The following is a 17,500-nucleotide window of genomic DNA, read 5'->3' as shown; positions in this document are numbered from 1 at the left end:
GGAAAATACTAATACGGGAGGACGGCGGGAAAGAAGGGTTAAATACGGGACTTTCCCGGCCAAAACGGGATACTTGACAGGTATGTATGAAAGCGAGGCTGTGAGGGATAGACTTGCCCTGTTTTCAACGGAATCTTCTGTTTAAAAAAAAAAAAAAAAGCTGTATCCAATATCACATTATAGCCACACAGCCATGTTGTCCGAAGTTTATGTCTATTAACATTCCTGGAAATATATTTTTGATGTGTTTCGTAAGAAAAAAAACACATTAAAGGTACAACCCACTGAATACGTGTAAACCTAACGTATCCCTCACAGTCTCACTTTTATTCGCATTACAATCGAAGATGGCGCCGTTGTAACGGTAACGGTTTCTTTTTCTTTTTAAATTCGAATTAGTTCGCGACTTTGTCATGTAAACAATGAAGCGGAGGATGACCATCACATTATATGTAAAGGTAAAAGTTCCCAGACCAGCTATATGACATTTATTGATATTGATATGCGATTGATAGGCTACTCTTGTTAATAACCGAACTGGATGTGAACGTAAAGCTGCCTTTAAACAGGACTGACACCAGTATCTTGCTGCTGAATTCTTCCAAGGAATTTTCCCAATTTCTCTCCATTTTCTGCCATTTGAAATATTCAGAATCAAGTTGCATACTTGTAGTTTTAAATGAAATGTAATAATTTTAATCTCATTCTCAAATCATGCTTCTACAACCGGGGTACTGACAATCTGTGATGTGGGATGCAGCTTCAGAGACAGAGTCTCATCTGGTCCTGATTTGTAACGTTTTGGAGACTTCTGTATTAAAGCATGTTGAGACTGATTCTTACACAGCTGTTAACACCCACACACACACACACACACACACACACACACACACACACACACACACACACGCTCAGTGACAAGTCCAGGTGGATTTTATTGCTCTGTGGGAATCAGTTCCTACCTCGGTCCACTTGTTGAACTAATAGGGTATTACTGTGTGTGTGTGTGTGTGTGTGTGCTCGATCTCTTACAGCTTGTTTTATAGTGTGTGTGGAACTGACTTTAATCACTAACAGACATTTCCCATAAAACCATGTTTCTTTGTTTCTTCTGCTACTTTCTACTCTCTCTCTCTCCCTCTGTTCTCAGGCCCGGCCCTCATTATAAGGTCATAGGCTGAGTGGCTCGTCAATCACACACTCATTAGTGCAGTTTAATGACACTGTGACCCGCCCACCTGCCTCCGGGGGTCCAGCAGGGGAAGTGAATGGGGCAAACGTCTGTATTGTTTCTTCTTGCTGCGAGAGTCAATGGATGTTCACTGACTGTGTCGGCAGTCAGACGTACAGAATGAAGGTACCAGTCAAGCATTCACTCGCACCAGGGTTATTATCGTTAACTAAAACTATTGAAATACAATAACGTATAAATATTAGATTAGAAAACATAAACTAAAGGAAAATTTGAAATGTTGCTTTGACATCTAAATAAGTTTAAGTTGAAGCACTGAATGACTAACTGGAAATAATAATGTGGTCGAATGAGAGTGTAGAACAACTGAAAGCCTGTTTCGACTGGACAAATTGGGAAATTTTTGATGAAGGGTCACTTGATGAAAGAACTAGTGTTAAATGATTATATTAACTTCTGTGTGGGGCTGAACATACCTACTAAAGAGATTAGAGTTTACCCAAACAATAAACCATATGTGACTAAAGGTATTAAGGAAATGATAATGTGAGTAAAAGTAGCATTTAAAGATAAAGATATTAAGACACTTAAAAAAACAGAAAGAGAGTTAAAAATTAAATTAAAGGAAACAAAAGAAGTTCATAAGAAATGTTTGGAGAAAGCCTTTAAAATTAATAACACCAAAAATGTTTGGGACATTATGAAAACAATGTCTGGATTGTCATCTTCAAAAAAATCTATTGTAGCCGATGATGAATTTTGTTTTGGGAATGAATTAAACCTCTTTTTCACCAGATTTGAACAAATTGGCAAACACAACAAGATCAAAGAAACAATAGATACAGTTCCATCATCATTGGACAGAATTGTTATTGAGGTTAAGGATGTTAGGAAAACGCTTCAGTCTAGTGATATAAAAAAGGCTGTTGGTCCTGACGGATGTAGTGCAGGTTTTCTAAAGTATTTTGCACATGAATTAGCACCGGTGTGGCACCCAGTATTTCAAGCCTCCGTTGACACACACACTGTTCCTGTGATATGGAAGACCGCATACATTAAACCATTAGCGAAAATGGCATGTCCAAGAGAATATAAAGATTTTAGACCAATAGCGCTCACCTCTGTGATTGTGAAATGTTTGGAGAGATTGTTACTCCAGCATTTAGTTAAGACAGTTAAAGATAAATTAGATCCTTGGCAGTTTGCCTATAAGAAAGGCTGTAGTACTGAAGATGCAGTTGCTGCTTTAGTACATATCATCTCTAAACTTTTAGATAAACCTAAAACAATTGTAAGAACTTTGTTTTTAGATTTCTCTTCTGCATTCAACACAAAACAGGTTGACAGATTGGTGTCAAAACTTGTACAGTTGAACTAGGGCTAGACGATTTTGGCTAAAATAATAATCGCGATTAATCGAACAAGTTAACTCGATTACGATTATTGAACGATTATTTAAAATAAATAATAATTTCTCATGTGTCACTGGCAAGGCTTATACTGTAAATATTCACGGTTATTTTTTTTAATGAAAGAATGCATAATCCTATCTTTGTGATTCTAAAATAAGGAAACACACAGATAGCTTTTAATGCTTACTTATTAAATATTTCAAACAATTGAATCAAACAAAGCATACAATGCTTGAAATAAAAACGTCTTATAAAAAAGTAATTAAGCTTTAATGTAAAAATATAACTTGTATAAAACTAAAAAAGCTAATCCTTTTCATATTGTGTAGCATTTGTAAATGCTTGCGTTATGGAAACCTGCTTTGTGGAGTGGAGGCACGTGTTGCTGGGCGTTTTTCAGTCTCTCTCTTTTTTCGCGTGTTTCTTTGGTACAAGCGGCTCCTGTTGCTGAGTTGACTCAGTGTTTGAGTTCCCTTTCACACAGAGATTCCGGAAAATACACGGATAAAGAGGCCCGGGATTTGACCCGGGTTCGTTTGACTTTGGTTCATTCACACTGCCAGTGATTTTCCGGAATCAAGAGAGTGCGTTCACACAGACACGCTCAACCCGCAAAGACACGTGACATGTCCCAGCGGCGTCTATAGTTTGCTTATGAGCTGCGATTTCTCTCGAGAAACCACGCTTGTGCATTTTTTTCCCTCTGATTCGTTCATAAACTAGCGCATTACGAACCGTTTCACGCTGGCGAACGATGTTCACACAGCGCGCGTTCCGGGACTGAACACGGCAATGTTACTATGTCCCCAACCTGGCATCAATCCCGGGTCGCTTTTGCGTTCACACAGAAGGTGTTTGTTCTGGCAATTTCCCGGGATCAATGCGCTGTGTGAAAGGGGCTCACGTTACTTCAATGTCGCAGACTGGACGGGGCGGAGTTACGTGACTACACACGCGGTAATATGTTTTAAGGGGAAAGTACATTAACACATAGTGGGCGGAAATATTAATAGGATTAAAAAACCGAAATAACCGACATGGTAAAATTACGTCGGTTCTAGGCTCTGAATTTTCGATTAATCATCCAGCCCTAAGTTGAACTTTAATCCCTATCTGATCCAGTGGTATACTTCATTTCTCACTGATAGAGTTCAGAGAGTCAAAGTGAATGAAACAGTGTCGTCTGCAATCATTTCAAATGTGGGAGTACCGCAAAGTTGCGTTAGTTCTGCCATACTTTTCACCTTATATACAGACGACTGTCGAACTGACATGTTAAATCAGTATATTTTGAAGTATTCTGATGACACTGTTTTAATATCTGTGTTAAATGATTCAGACAGTCCTGAGTTTCATCAACAAGGTGTGAGAATAATGCTCTTGTTATTAATACGAGTAAAACTGAGGAGATTGTATTTGGGTCTGCATCTGATTTAATGCCTGTTTTTATTCATAAGGAGGAAATGAGATCAGTTAAGACATAAATATTTAGGAGTGATTATAGACGATATGCTATCAAGAAAATCGAAGATGGCGCCGTAACGTTACTACTGGTAACGGTTTCTTTTTTCTTTTTAAATTTGAATATTTAGGAGTGATTATAGACGATATGCTATCATGGAAAGATCACATTGATACTCTATGTATAAAAACAAAGCAGAGAATTTACTTTCCTCGTCGTCTTAGGTCATTTGGAGTAAGAAAACAGATTCTTCTGTTGTTCTATAGGTCTGTGATAATGAGCATACTGCATCATGCAACTCTATTTGGAATAAAAGCCTGTCTTTTATGCTGAAAACAAAGTTGTTTAATCAATTAAACATTTGCTCGAAGATTGTAGGTCAGCCTCTTGAGAAGCTTTACGACTCAGCCTATTATAACAATTTGCTAAGGCTAGCTAATATTGTAGCTTCTAACCCTATGCATATTTTGCATAAAGAGTTTGAACTACTACCATCAAAGAGGAGGTATAGACTCCCCAGATTTACCAAAGTGAGGCTGAAACACTCTTTTGTGCACCAGGCTATCTTAACGTTGAACAAAAACATTTAATCAGAAATCAAGAGTACTGTTGTGAAGGTGTTAGATGTATAAGTGTTGTATTGTTTGAATGTATAATATGTGATGTTTAAGTGTATGTCGATGTAGAGTGTATGTTAGATGTTGTAAACATAGACACTGTTATGCAGGAAAAATTTCAGATTCGTCTGACAATAAAGTATAAAGCAAAGTAAAGTATAACTACAACTGAACTATAACTGGTCTAAAAATTTAAAAGAAACCTAAATGTTCAAATGGGAAATGCCAAAAATTTGACGACGACTTCTTCTGAGAACCACTGAAATGTGAAAAGAGTCTATTTAAAATATTAATTAAACTGTAAGGCTGTCTGCCACCAAAGCTTTTTTTCCTAAAGCTATAGCTTATTTATTGTAATCGTTAGTGTTCTTATTATTATTATTATTCCGCTTCCGCTCTGGAAGTCTATGGCAGCCCAAAGAACCACTTTCGGGAAAGTTATGAAATTTCACACAGATAGAGGACAGTGAACTGTCGACACAGCAAATTTGTAGTCTCTAATGCGATCGCTCTAGCGCCAAAGTTGCACTCATGTTTATGCTAATAACTTTTGATTCGTATGGGCTACTGTAGATTCTAATTCTTTTTTCCTCTGATTCCTTGGCTCAAGACGATAAGGACGTAATTTTCCGTAATGAAAATGTTCCCTCCATTTTGAATTTTCCGAAAAAACTACTTTTTTCAAACTCGTCTTTGGCTGTTGCTCCATTTTTTACCAGATCATGAACAAAAAGTTTGGAATTCAAGTTGATTTGTCAAACCGTTCTCGAATAACGCGCAGGATGTAGAGCGGGTCAAAATAAACGTGAGGATATATCTCCGCAACGCTTTAGCGTGTTGTTACCAAACTTGGTGTGGGTTATGAAAACCATGACATGAGGGTACCTGCACAGATTTGTCACAGTGCCATCTAGTGGTCAGGAGATATGAAAAATTAAAAAACGTATGTCTTTAGAGTGGTTGCAGCATGCCGAGTCGAACGATACACAATTTTTCCTTTGCTATATTTATGATTTTTCATGCCTAAAATCATCTATGTGTTTTATTGCTCATTTTTGCAGTTGGTCATGATCCCAAGAATGATCCCAAGCATTCTTTGTGCTTGGCCCCTTTATTGCTGCATGCAGCTATATTTTGTCAAGTACTTTTCAATGGGAGTGCCAGGTATTGAAATGGTTTTGACGAGGTGCTTAGCGTCCATTTACACTTGGCATTTTTTTCTGGACGCCAAGAGCTAAAAAAAATTCAATTTAGGATTAAACGCAGTGCTCCCATTTTTCCACTCTTCCCCAGCTGTCCAATCATTGGAGGAGGGGCGGGACAAAAACCACACCGACCAAACGTAAAATCCTGTTAGTACAACGGCAACAGACAACAAGAAGCCAGAGAAAGTTCTTTACATTGCATCTACATTTTTATATTAAGAAAAAAACTATCTGCAAAATCTTCCAAAGTTCTGCGGATTAACCGTATCCTAACAACTAAACCGTTTCAAGTGAAAAAACAAGTGCGTTTTCGGAAGAGCGCTTAACATTTTAGTCAGCTTTAGTGGACACACGGCCTAAAAATCAAATAAATCTATAGTACAGTCTAAAAAATGCTGGGTTGTTTCAACCCATGTTTGGGTCAACCCAACCATTGGTCTTAAAATGTGATAAAAAAATTAAAACCAGCAGTTGGGTTGTCCATATTTGACCCAAACATGGGTTGAAACAACCCAGTATTTTTAGAGTGTATGTAAATAATGCTAAACTAACACACACATGCTGAATGCACATGCAGACACACACGATTGTATCATTCGTTGTGCTTTTGAAACATTGTTTCAAATATTCCAGGAATTATGGGATACCCTGGCCATCGACCAAGGTCATGGCTTAACTTCTCAGTGGAGTGTGTGAAACTGAGCTGTTCATTCATCGTTACACACAGACACACACAGAGAGAGCGAACTAATTATAATGGCTTGAGCCCGTAATAGGCCTGAAACTGTGGATGTGAGTGAGGTCGCAGGTCGAGACCTTCCACCCCTGACAGCTCGTTTGCCTCTCCCGCGAAAGGTCGCGAAAGAGCACGTCTCCCTGACTGCGAGCCGATTGGCTCCTGGGGAATTCCTCCAACCGGAGGGAGTGAAGGAACATTCCAGCTCGCGGAGGAGGGATGGAGAGTGATGGATGATGCAAACACAGCGAGAGGAAAAGAAGACAAATTGTTGCGTTCACTGCGGCATCTCTGACCTCAGCCTCGCTAATCGCCGTCTACGGTTTCACGCCGCAGCTGTTGCGTTAGCGGTTAGCAGCTAGCAGAACGCTCACAGACAGAACAGCAGACTGATGCAAATGCGTGTGTGTTTGTCAGAAAATTGTATTTTCTGCAACAGAAATGCACGAGTTTGTTTATTAGAATGACTTAACTGTGAGATTTAACTGTGAGATATTGTGTGAGATTTTTTGTTCCATGTGTGTGTATATGTAAGTATTCCTGCTATAATCAGCTGATATGTGTAAACTGAAAGTGCCGGCTATGACACGCCTTCATAAAGTTATTTTCTGCAACAGAAATGCATGAGTTGAAATGCCTTCATGTTGACAGTGACTGTTGTTGATAATCTGCAGTGCTACTCTAGCAAGTGTATTTTCTCTGTCTCAAATAAAATTATTTTACTTTACCTATCATATGTGTGTTTTTTGTTGTTGTTTATTTATGAATAAATTAATTTTATATTTATGAATGAAGGAATTAATGAATTCATTAATTTATTTTTGAATGAATTAAATGTATTTATTTATTTATTAATGGAGTTATTTATTTATGAATGAATGAATTTATATATTTATGAATAAATGAATGAATGAATTTATTTGAGTTATTTATTAATTAATTCACGTTAATGAATTATGAATTTTATGAATGTAATTTTTGTGAATTAATTCATTGTTATTTATTAATTAATTTACTATTTATGAATAAATTTATTAATTAGTGAATTAATTTATGAATTAAGTTACGAATTAAAATGTATTATGATTTTTTTATTAATGAATTAATAATTATACTGAGATGAAAATACAAAATAGTGGTACATATTGCTAGCATAATGCAATTACTAATACTCTGGAGAATACATCACACACAAATATTTGTATTTGAAATACTGTGTAAATTAGTCAATTTATAATTAGAATTAACTATTTTTGTCCACTTTTTGTATTTTTGTCAGTACTTAATGAAGCTTATGAATATTTTTGTCAACATTTAATTCAGCTCATCTGCAATAAACAGTTTTAAGCCGGTATAATCGATTCGTCCTGATTTCCCGCTGTGAACTCTGTGTGTGTGTGTGTGTGTGTTATGCTGAGCATCTTGCGGTACAGTAATTCTATGGATACAATGAGCTGTGTGACCTTTGACCTCCAGACTTAATGCATTCAGCGTCTGTTTCACTGCTCAGCATCAGGGCTGAATCAGACTGAATGTGTGTGTGGAAGAGAGAGTCGCTAACTCTGTTCTTTTAGTGAACACAGACAGCATCCTCATAAGTGACTGATTTAAAATGCTTTACATGGGCAACATTTAATAATGCAAATTAGATTAAAATATCTGGCATGTTGACATAACTATTTATGATCATAATTTCCTCAAATTGGATGATTTGTTTTCTTCACCATGCAGGGTATATGCAAGGCCATCTTTAAATGTGCCCAAAATAAGGTCTCTTAGTTGGCAGCATAATTATGAAGCTTATAATTATGCTGCCTACCTTTGAGAAGGTCAGCACCTATAATGCCTTAAAATGCTGCCTAGTTAGGAGACCAGTAGGTTGAAACAGCTAGTTTAAGTGTGCATGAGTATATATATTTATGTGTGTGTGTGTGTATGTGCATGTGTGGGTGTGTGTGTGAGTGTGTGTGTGTGTGTGTATATATATATATATATATATTCAGGCTCATGTATAATTGTTATTCAGGCTTATATATAATTTTAATTCTTGTTTCAGGGGAATAGGGAGTGACTGGAGGAATTTTGAGATGGAACAGATTACCCATAATTCATGAGGAAAACTGAACCTGCTTCCTGTCTGGAGTCCCGTTCGCCTTCAAACCCAATGGATCAGAGCAAAGCAGTGAGTGTTGAGCTGGTCTGGTAAACTCACGCGAGCAATGCAAAGAACCACTACACACACACACAGATATCTGAAACTAGTCGGGACACTAAGATACTTGTATTTATATAACACACATGCACGCACGCACACACCCACACACACACACACACAGACAGGCACGCACACACACACACACACACACACACACGTTTTTAGGCAAAATGTGATTTGGCTGATTTATGAGTCTTCAAATAGTTCACCAGGTTTCACTGTATTACTGAGGATATTTTTGAGTCATGATGATATTGAAAATGATTTTTAACGGTTTAAGACATGCAGTTTGGCCCTGCATGAACACATCTTTCCCACCCTGCATATGTCCTGTGTTTGATATCAAAACTGGAGGATGCAACGAAAGCCAACAATTTCAAAATGTAAACGTGATTTTGTTGTGTTGTGGTGTTTTTATAAAGAGCAGATTTTTGATAGTTATCAGTGTTTTGTTGTACATGTAAACACAGACACAGTTTTAAACACGGGCGCTACGGTTACTAACATGTTCAGAGTGGTTGTAAGGCTCTTTACTTGACCTTCCATTTCTTTTAAAATTTAAATGAACAGATCTTAAAACAAACCATTTTTTTGGAGAATATTTTAATAATCGAATGAGCCTTTTATTCAGTGGAAAGGTTCCATGGATGTTAAAAGTTCTTCATGGAATCATTGGTGGGGTTCCGGAAGTAAAAACTCCGTTCATTTTCTCCATAAGGAAACTGACAACTTATAAATGAGGTTGTTAATCGATGGTATTTGCTTCTGTTGAAGGCGTCAGCCGCAATATTTCAGATTATTTTTTTAAAACAATCGTGTTTAACAGCAGAATTCCTGGTGAGAAACTACATTACACATGATGCTGTACAGAAAATTCCACCAATCAGAGTTGAAACAAGCAAAACTCGCCAAAAGATCTCGATAGCTCCGCCCACTCCTGTGACGCACTGCGAGTAATCGAGTCTATGTTCTCAAAATACCTCAATATTTAAATATATTAGTCTGTGTTTACTCTTGGCATTAACATGCGACCTGTATCCGGATATATTTTAATTCATACAGTGAAAACTAAGCAGGTTTTATTTTTACATTTCATTATTCCGTTTCTGTTGTTAAATAAACCTAATGTAGGATAACCTGAAACCCTGAACCCCCTGTGGTTTACCCTGATGTTAAAATAACACTTCTTATGCGACGTTCGTCTGTTATTATCACAGTCTATGGTTATTATGGGACAACTTAGTTTGAATAAAGGAGAAGACACTGATCTACTTGCTCCACGTTTATTTAAAATGAACAGCAAGACGACTAGAAGTGAATGTGCTTTCCATTGAATTAATCACACACAGTAAACAAATCCTTAACAAAAAAATCTTTGCAATGAACTGCAATTTAGACACGCAAACTGGGTGCCGGTGCGGTGAGACGTACATGCTCGGGCAGATTCGGCTTGAAGTCGTTCATCCTCGGATGTAGCGCCGCGCGCGCTGTTACAAAAAAAAACCTGTGCACACAGCAATGCGAAATGTGGTCTTGCCGGTCTTGCGCACCCAACGCGTCATTTTTGGCGCGCGCACCTTCGCGCTCGTGCGGACCATAGACATTAAAGGCAAACGGACGGGTCTAGTATAAACAAGGCTTTACTCCGTGTCAGCGCGCGCTCTGATCGGTAAAGGGGCAGAGATTTCTCCCGAATCATCTCCAGCAGTAGCAGAAGCACCACCACTAACTCCGCCTCCGTTTCCCTCGTAAGCTGATATTAGTATTTAAACATTCTCTATGATAAAAAAAAAATTTTGTAAAAAATATTTTAATAACACGGTTTTTGCGGTTATAGAGTTCTAATGACGGTGTTCAACTATAACCGTCGGTCTCACGGTTATATAATAACCGTCACACCCCTAATTGTATCGCATATCAAATATCGCATTATTTAAGGAGTCGCATATCGCATTTTTCTAAAATATCGTGCAGGCCTAGTTTCCATTACGGCATCTATCCACATTATTAGTACTTGCAGCCTCTTCATCCTCATTTTGCGAGATTTGTAAAATGTCCCCCGACTGAAAACTGTTTTTAAAAGAAAACCCACCATTCAGGTCCACTTTGCACCGGAGCCATCCTTTTTTTTATTTTCGTTTTTGCGAGATCCGATCTGTTAACCAGGTACAGAAGCCACTTGATGTGGACAGGTGTCAACGCTCCGTGTCCTGATTGGCTTATGATCCGATCTGCTTTATCGGATCACGGTGATGGCATGTTAATGCCAAGTGTAAACGCAGCCTTAGGGATGCACGATATATCGCCCACTATATCGGTATCGGCCGATATATGTTCATTTTTTACGTTGTCGGTAAGAAGACAATTAAGCCGATATATTAAAGCCGATAAATAATGTATTATTTCCTTCAGCTGAGACACTTCAGATGCGCACTGTTCAACATGATGATTTTGAATTTCTTGAAATATGATTGGAATCACTTCAAAAAAGGAAAATACAGTCAAGTGCAACATTAGCAGTCATAAAATTACAGGCTACATAAAATTATAACAGAACATTATAATTGTGTGTTTGGAAGTGGCTTTTTATGGTGAGACTTCTGTTTTTGTAATCAGGCTCTCAAAAATTATATAAAAACTTGGATTAAGATTTATCGGCCAATATATCGGTTGTATATATCAGAGTATCGGTTATCAACTTTCAAATATGAAGAATTATCGGTTATCGGTATCAGCCAAAATGTTAATATTGTTAAATGCATCCCTAATATACTCTTTATGCATATTTTGAAATAAACTAAAAATATATAGTTTTTACATAAAATCAACATTTTTAAATGAGTAGTGCTATATTTCTCTATTGTTTTTAACTTGATTATGTTGTTCCAAATGCATCATGGGATTGTAGTTCTTAGTGCACTAATGCACTCTTTGTTTTTGAGATTGTAAGCAATATATGCGCATTGTGTCACGTTGGGTCACTGTGTTTTGGGGTGTATCCAACCTGGTCTAATTTAATCTGAGTTTTTGGCTGTGGTCTCCTCACTCAAACTATCTAATTAATTCACTTAGCTAATTAACTGTCCTCGGCCTGAATCTAATTACGCGAGCCGTTCACAGAAGAGTATAGCTCTAAACAAACATGTTTTATTCCCTCATTTGTCTCCGTCTTTGCTTTCTCATGTCCTGTCCTCTCTCTCGCTCTCTCAGTGTCTGGTCAGTATATGCGCTTGGATGACACACACACACACACACACACACACACACACACACACACACACGCACACGCACACGCACACACACTCAGGTTTGGTTGGGTTAATGTTTTCTCCTGAACTTATCTTTTCTGTCTGACCCATTTCCTCTGGCTAATCACTTTTGGGAAAGAATCCCAAACTCTCTCTGTCTCTCTCTCTCTCTCTCTCTCACTCTCTCTCTCTCTCTCTCTCTCTCTCTCAACCTACTGTGTCACATTTGATTTGTCTTTGCTGGAAAACCTGTCGCACACAATCTACTACATGCCGTCGGTCTGATTGACAGTTTAGACTTTTTTAGCAAGTAAAAGCCTTTTAGTATAATTGTAAAATCAACCACCTTCAGCTCGTGTCTTTTTGCTGTGAAATCTTTACTGATTTTTATAAAGTAAACATAAGAATACGTTTTATATTGTTAGTAATAAAGGAACGTTTATTTGTTCATCTCTCAATCATCATGTATTGCATTGCATTATGAATGAAACGAGTCTTCAGAAATTCAGTCTCACTTCTGTTACACACCTATGTAAGAATGTCACTAATTAGCATAATGCCAACCTGTGGTCGTGATTGGCTGAACAGCTTCTCTTAGCCCCGCCCTCAAACACTGTAGTTTATCTGAGACTGGAAGAGTTTGTTTCGTGTTGTTCATGTGGAGAAGACGCTGTTTTCTGCTGACAAAGCAAATCCACTGATGAGATTGATTCGGTAAAAGCCACACCATCGTCACTGTTCGTATCACTGTGTGTCAAGAGCTGAGATTCACATATGATCATGAGCTTTAGTTTCTGACCAATCACAGCAGAGCAGGTCTCAGAGAGGCGGGGTTTAGAGAGACTGAATCTTCAAACGAACCATTTCAGACACTAAGAGAAAAGAGCTGATGCTGCAGTGGATATTATGAGATAATTAATGTGTTTTTTTACCTTGGATGCATGTAATCTATTGTAGGAGAAATCAAAACAAAATTAGAAACCTTTAAAATAGCAAAAAAGGGGCGGTTTAAATATCATCTTACTAAGGCATATTATTGGCAGATATAGAAAGACGACTGATATTTATTGAAATTTTAGTTTGTTATAAAGATTTTATTGATTTACATTACAAGCATCAGAATTTCATCTTTTTGTCCTCTGAATAAATTTGAGCTGTTTTTCCTCTATATTCTTACTATATGAGCCATAAAGGCCTGATGTATCTAATATGATACTCAACAAAAAAATGCAAACACAAACTTTTTTGAAAGATTTAAAAATATATATTTGTCTAAATGTTTAATAAACTGTTCCAAAAAAAAAAGCGGTTAAAGATGTTTGTCAAACACTCTCATTTTATCATCATTTCTTTTCACAGTTTCATTTGGAACCTAGTGTCTATCGTGCGTATCAAAGCGTATCAAAAATTCAGCTTCAAATGATATTTATGGACCTATAGTCCAAAACTTTGTCAATTTGTAACAAGACACCGTATAATGACTGTCCGAACTGTGTCCCTTGTGAAAACATACATGACCTTTGACCCCTGCGTCTGTTTCGATAGTTTTTTCACCCTACATCACGCTGCTCTGTTTTAAATCTTTCTGACAGCGCTTTCTCTCTCTCTCACACACACACACACACACACACACACACACACACACACACACACACACACACACACACACACACACACACACACACACACACACACACACACACACACACACACACACACACATTACGTATTCATCTTCACTTGGCTGTTGGTTGTTGCTGTTTGGTTAACTGATAAAAAATACAGGCGCCTGCAAGTGTGTGTGTGTGTGTGTGTGTGTTGAATGATGGACTGTGGGCACTTACAGGTCATGCTGTTTTGTATAACACACACACACACACACACACACACACACACACACGCACACACACACACACACACACACACATTCATGGGCACCAGTATTTTCCTCTAAAGTTTGTTTCTGTACACACTAATACTAAAATATTTAACTGAACATATTTACCATATAAAGACAGATACATATTTACTATAACCTGTTCATTGAAAACTCATGCATTCATCAAGTTACACAAATTATCTGGCCATATTTCCAAATGAATTTAACACATTAATTTTTATTACTTCAACTTCAACTTACTAATTGCAGTTAGAAGTCAACGCAACATTTATAATTTTCATTTAAAGGCACACTATGCAGGAATTCTGTTTTTGTCAAACAGCGACCCCTAGAGTCGCTGTGGAATACTTGCACTGTCGTAAATGCAAACAATGGATGAATGAACAGCATCGTAAAAAATGACATACTACAAGCAAGCGCAACAACATACAATATAGAACGCAAACAAGTTTACAAATAAGATATTTACTTACTAGTCCATCAACAAGATTGCCAGGTCAGCATTGCTGTTGCATCCAGTGCTGCTTTTTAGCTCGCGCCAATGAGTAAATGCCCGACCGAGTGGGACTCTTGTCCGGTTCCTCACGCGGTCAGATTCTCTTTTCCTTTTCAAACTTTCTTCCGACCGCTTTTTCTTTGCTCGTTCCATCGTCTGAAATGCGTGCAAGTGTCTGCGTGCTTCATATGTTGTTGATGATGTGTGTGACGTAGTTGCCGTAAAGCATTTCGTGATTCTCGCGAGATTTGTCGGGGGCGCTCCTCTCAAACTTACATAGCCGGTTTTTCCAGCGGCGTCCCCCCAAGCTTTACTACCAGGATGATTCGTCCTACTATGAGTTTGTTTACCACCGAAATTACTTTGAAGCTGTTATATTAAGGTGCAATTCTTGCATTGTGTGCATTGTGTGCATATTTATATTTTATTTCAGTTTTATTTAAATTAGTAATGATTTTTAATAGTTTAAATTTTTATTTGATTTTATTTTAATAGTTTTAGTTTTGATTTTACTAAAAAATAACAACACTTATTTGAATCCCTCCTTTAATGAAAGTCTATTCAGTTCAGCAGGTGACAATCGTAAGTCCGATTTTAAATAACAGAGTATCATTTCTGGTGTTTGTTCAGACTGTTCATGTTTCAGCATGTTCTAAGTTGTGTTTTGATACACACACACACACACACACACACACACACACACACACACACACACACACACACACACACACACACACACACACACACACACACACACACACACACACTTAGTGAGAAATACGCACACAGAAAAGGTCAGGGATACTTGACATTTTGTTTAGCATGTCAGTCATCCTTCAGTCTCTCTCTCTCACACACACACACACACACACACACACACACACACACACACACACACACACACACACACACACACACACACACACACACAGTCCAGCGGGAGTGCTGTGGAATCTGTCCCATAATGCACCATGGGAAACACAGAACTGAGATCTGATCTGTGTGTGTTTTCAGGGTTGTCTTTTTTTCAGAGTATCTCAGACATCAATGACAAGAGACGGTTCAGCGCCTTTAAGAAAACTTCATAAATTATTTTAAAACATGCTGTTTTAGGTGTTGCATTAGCGTAACATCAGTCTTGGACTCAAGTTCCCTTTAAAACTTGCCGGCCGTTCAAGCTCAGCTCATATTTACTTGATTTAGTAAAGGTTGAAATCCCCAAACCTGTACATTTCAGGATCACATTTCAAATCTGCACTAAAATCAACAACAACCGTATCATATATTTTGCTAATTTAGATCAGTTTAGGCTATTTGTTTATGCATGTTAGACTAACGCACGTGTTTTCTAGAGGAAACACTGAATCAATATTTTATATTGAATTGCTCCCTTTGATTTTCCTTCAAAAGGTTAATTTCCTCCTCATATTTACTCTATTTTATATTATATATTGCCACTATAATTTGTCTCTTTCTTTAATTTACAGTCTGTCTAGCAGTTCCTGTTTTTGTTCTGCTTACTGTGAACAAGAGTCTCTGTGTGTGTGTGTGTGTGTGTGTGTGTGTGTGTGTGTGTGTGTGTGTGTGTGTGTGTGTGTGTGTGTGTGTGTGTGTGTCTGTGTGTGTGTGGGTTTGTGTGTGTGTGTGTGTGTGTGGGTTTGTATGTGTCTGTGTGGGTTTGTATATGTGTGTGTGTGTGCGCGTTTGTGTGTGTGTGTGCGCGTTTGTGTGTGTGTGTGTGTACACAGATACATACACACCTATCAATCAATCACTTCCTAATAAATAATAATCTCTGACCTTTCACCTTTAACTTTCTCTCCACCCTTAAGGACCTTTACTGCACTTCCTGTGACAGAAATAGTCACTTCCTGTTTGGCCCTGGCGCTGCTCAGGCTTCACTCAGCTCATGTGGAGGTTAGTGATGTAGACCTCGAATGAAGGACCAAATCACTCACAAATTAAATGATTAAATCAATAAATCATATGTTAAATGTACCAATTTGTTTTTAAATAATATATTGTTTGATTTCTAATGTTTGGGAAAAATCTCTTGTTTCGTCTGTTTAGGATCATTCAGAAATAAAGCGTATTATTAAAAAGTGACATTTGGAAATAGAAATGTTTTTACAATGAAAAGAAAATGCGGTACTAGTTTTGTGAATGTGAGGGTTAGGGTTGTCGTTTACTAAAACTATTAAAAAGTTATGTTAATTGAAATAGAGCTGAAATTAATAATAATACAAAAAAAAAAACATGAAAAACTAAAAGAAAATTAGAAAGGGAGTAAAATTACTATGGTAAAAGTTTACACATGGACCGAAAATAACACTTAAATAAAAATAGATTAAACATAATAGCAATATAAAAAATTGACAAAAAATTAACAAAATTACACCTTTTTTTAACTAAAATTAAGAAATTCTAAAAATAAAAACTAATTGAAGATATTAATAAAAACGATAATTTTCTATTAATAATACTAAAGTAACTAAAAATGTAATGTTTTGATTAAACGTTTTCATGCATTATTGCAAAATAAACTGGTACATTTAATTATTTATCGATTTAATTTAGACTAATTTAGTCCTCTATAACCAGTTCAGAATTAAACATATTTCAGTTATTTTTACACAACAAAACCTGAAATTCTCTCTCGCACACGATTGGTTTAATCTGGATCCGGGCTGCCTCCCAAAATCCCATGCACAGATGTAAAAAATGAACCGTCACAAACGCATAGTCGTGGGTAATATCATCTGAGCACTTTTTCCAACATGCTGTGATTTGGGACGCAGTCGTTCTCGTCTCCGGCATGTTTTCCTGGGATGCGTTTGGGATGTACTGGTGCTTTAGACTCGGAAGTGATGACAATTCACTTCATTCAGCTCATTCAGTCGAGAGCTCCTGCGAAACAATGACAGAGAAATCAAATACTCCTCTAATCTGTCTCATCTACACACACACATCTTGAATGAATGGATCTCACACACACACACTGAGAGGAGGATGTCGGG

General features: G+C 37.4%; 1 long non-coding RNA gene across 2 annotated transcripts in view; it reads left to right on the top strand.

The window, feature by feature from the left end:
* LOC143715484 (uncharacterized) overlaps positions 1-17,500 on the top strand; it is a 71,557-nt gene that overhangs the window by 35,925 nt on the left and 18,132 nt on the right. For both annotated transcript variants that reach the window (XR_013195762.1, XR_013195763.1), the window contains exons 2-4: positions 1,151-1,357; positions 8,681-8,806; positions 16,316-16,400. This is a non-coding gene — a long non-coding RNA (uncharacterized LOC143715484). The remainder of the gene's footprint in view (positions 1-1,150; positions 1,358-8,680; positions 8,807-16,315; positions 16,401-17,500) is intronic.

The sequence above is a fragment of the Siphateles boraxobius genome, unplaced genomic scaffold (genome assembly GCF_051911475.1).
Source record: "Siphateles boraxobius isolate OS27281-9 unplaced genomic scaffold, OSU_SipBor_1 6, whole genome shotgun sequence".
Lineage (NCBI taxonomy): Eukaryota > Metazoa > Chordata > Actinopteri > Cypriniformes > Leuciscidae > Siphateles > Siphateles boraxobius.
Note: the sequence above shows the minus strand (reverse complement) of the source record. Positions and strands in the feature narration are given on the sequence as shown.